Below are 3,490 nucleotides of genomic sequence, written 5' to 3' on the forward strand. Positions count from 1 at the left end.
AAAATACCCATACCTGACAATGTAGGTGTTTATCAATACATTGATGACATTCTTGTAGGTGGGGAGGAAGTAGAAGAAGTGGGAAATGCCCAACAGAAAATAATTTCCCACTTAGAAAGCCTTGACTTACAAATCCCACCTGAGAAAGTTCAAAAACCTTCCCATGAAGTAAAATTTCTGGGCATTTGGTGGAAAGCAGGTATGACCTGTATTCCCCATGACACTTTAACTTCTTTAGATCAGATTAAAATGCCACAATCCAGGAAAGAACTGCAACAAGCTTTAGGATTACTAGTGTTTTGGAGAAAACACATCCCAGATTTTTCTATAATTGCCAGACCCCTTTACAACTTGCTGAGAAAAGGCAAAAATTTGGAATGGGGTGATTCCCAAGAGGAGGCTTTAAAATTGTTAATTTTTGAAGCAACAGCCCACCAGGCACTTGGTCCTATTCACCCCACAGATCCTTTCCAAGTAGAATGTGGTTTTGCTATCTCAGGACTGTCAGTTCACATTTGGCAAAGAGGTCCTGAGGGCCCCACAAGACCGGTTGGTTTCTTTTCTCGTGGTTTCAAAGATGCAGAAATGAGATATACTGTCTGGGAGAAAGGGTTGTTTGTAGTTAGCCTAGCTCTTGTAGAAGTAGAAAAGATCAGACGACAACAGCCCATTGTCCTGAGAGGTCCTTTTAAAGTCATTAAAGCAGTCACTGCAGGAACCCCCCCACCAGAAGGGGTGGCACAAAGGGCCTCAGTGAGAAAATGGTACGCACAAATTGAGCACCAGTGTAACATTTTCTCCATAACTGAAGGGGCTGTAAAGAACTTACCCATACAAGAAACAGAAAACTTGGATAACAGCCAAGAGAAACCAGTTTCAGTGATCAAAGTAGCTCCCCCTTTCACACCCGAGCAGTCAGCAAACTCCTGGTTCACAGATGCTTCAGCCAAGAGAGAAGGAAAGGTATGGAAATTCAGAGCTGTCACTATTAACACTTCTTCTGGTGAACGTATTATCACAGAAGGGGAGGGCAGTGCTCAGGTGGGTGAGCTCATAGCAGTGTGGAGTGTTTTTGAATGAGAAGCACAGAATACTTCCCCTGTCTGTATTTACACTGACTCCTATGCTGTGTTCAAGGGATGCACTGAATGGCTTCCTTTCTGGCAACAGAATGGTTGGGAAGTTAACAGGGTTCCAGTGTGGCAAAAAGAAAAGTGGCAAGAAATTCTAAATATTGCAAGACAAGGAGACTTTGCCATTGGGTGGGTGCCAGCCCATCAGGGAGATGAGAATCCTGCAGGAAAGTGGAATAACAAAGCTGATGAGCTAGCAAGACTGAGTCCCCTGAAAAATAGCCAGATAGCTGAAGACTGAGGGCACCTGTTAGAATAGTTGCATGTGAAAAGACAGCACACTGGTATAAAAGATTTATACCAAGAAGCCCTTGCTCATGGCTGGCCAGTCACCAGAGAAATGTGTAAAACATGCATATCAGCCTGCAGCCAGTGCCGCAAACGATTAGAAAGACACCCTCTGGAAGATGACCCCCTGCACCTCAGAACAGGTAAAGGCTTATGGGACGCTTGGCAGGTAGACTACATAAGTCCCTTTAAGAGGTCAGGAGGTAAACACTATGTGTTAGTAGGAGTAGAAATAATATCTGGATTAGCTCAGGCTAATGCATTCAAAAGAGCTACAGGAGACAACACTGTCTCAGCACTACAAGAGTGGTTTGGAACCTTTCCCAAACCACAAGAGATCCAATCTGATAATAGGTCTCATTTTACTGCTAAGGTGGTGCAAGACTGGGTGAAAAGTGAAGGTATCAAATGGGTTTTTCACACCCCCTACTATCCCCAGGCAAACAGAATCGTAGAAAGGACAAATGGTCTCTTAAAATGATTTCTAAAACCACATGAAGGAAACTGGGATGTTCGGGTGTGGGAGGCAGTGAAAAGTGTCAATGACAGATGGGGGGTAAATGGGTGCCCCAAAATCACTGATTTCTGCCCAAAAGCCCCAAGCCTAATCCCCTCATTACAGGGACCAGATGACTCCAAAAATCCAGCTCATTACCCTGGACAACAAGTTCTAGTCAATCTCCCTGCTGTCGGAGATATACCACTAGTGCTGAAAACTCCTCTGAATAAATTTGCGTGGGTTGCATCTGATGCCCTGGGGAAGGAGCATCGGATAAACACAATCTGGATAGTCCCTTCATTTTAACTACTCTGCCCCTTAGTGGCAGATTTTAGTTGTGTTTACTTTTAACAGATGGCTGAAAGAAGAGGACAAGGACCATGCTAAAGCTAGTGATTCTTCTCTGTGCCCTTCCACAACTCCGTGGCCAAGAACCAGCTGAGTGGCCATGGACTGAAGCTACCTACAGACACACCACCACCATGGGGTCTTGTGGGCCTGACATTGGTCTGAATTTAGGCTTCAGGCTCTGCTAGTGTCTGTGTGAAGGGCAGGCGAGCAACTTTCTCATGTTAGCCTGAGAAATCTAATAGGAGGAATTCAAACAAACCTTGGGAAGTGAGAAACCATCCGCAGGTGGTGTTTTTCCAACGTGTTTACTGGAAAGAAATGTTTACTAAAGGGTGTAGATGCTGAATAACCAATCATGTTCTTTGTACCGAACTAGTCTATAAAAGTAGAATTTAGAAGAATAAAGTTTGCTCTCATTTTTACCATCATGGAGAGTCATGTTGTTATTTCTGTGCTGTCCGAAAACCATAGCAACATCTGGTGACCCCGACGTTTTCGAAGAAGTTCAGCACAGCCGGGACTGATTCATGCAGCAAAGCTTGAAAATTCTACCTGCCTCCTCAGAGAGGTAAGCGAAATATCTCCACGTTTTTTCTAAAGAATGCTGGTCCTGCTGACCATGGAAAAAGATCAGTCCTGCCAAAAGACAGCAGGTCGGACGGCACCCAGCACAGCTGGACTTTAATTTCTAGAACAGACAGCCGGGCAAAGGTTCCAAAAAATCTGGGGAACCAGCATGAGAAAGGACAGCTTGTGCCTTTCCTGACAAGAGCAGCTGGAATTCTTCGCTGCCGACAGGTTGCCCAGCACTCCCCCGACCTCTTTTGGTTCTCTCTGGCCGAGATCAAAGTGAGCGTCTGTAAGCCTCTCCCGGCCGGCAGAGACGGCGCTTCCTTGGCTTTTCCTTCTCCTTTCTTCATACCACGGATGGCTGGCAGTGGTTCCTGCGCTATCATCCACTGCGACTAGTCTGAACCGTGAGTTTAAAAGATGCTAGGCCGTCCAAGATACAGCTGGTCAGATTCCGACCCGGAGTGTGACACAACGATCCTTTCCTCCTCGGCGTGGCCCAGCATCTGGCCTGCGGACGGGACCGGGATTGAAAACCTTTGATCCCTCTGTATCCTTCTGTGTGTTCAGGGTGAAAAGGTCACTTTATGAGTGTTTTATGCTTTTTACGTTACCTGTGCTTGTTTTTATGATTGCCTGTGTGAGTTTA

Source organism: Prinia subflava, assembly GCF_021018805.1.
Source record: "Prinia subflava isolate CZ2003 ecotype Zambia chromosome W unlocalized genomic scaffold, Cam_Psub_1.2 scaffold_2cwr_NEW, whole genome shotgun sequence".
Lineage (NCBI taxonomy): Eukaryota > Metazoa > Chordata > Aves > Passeriformes > Cisticolidae > Prinia > Prinia subflava.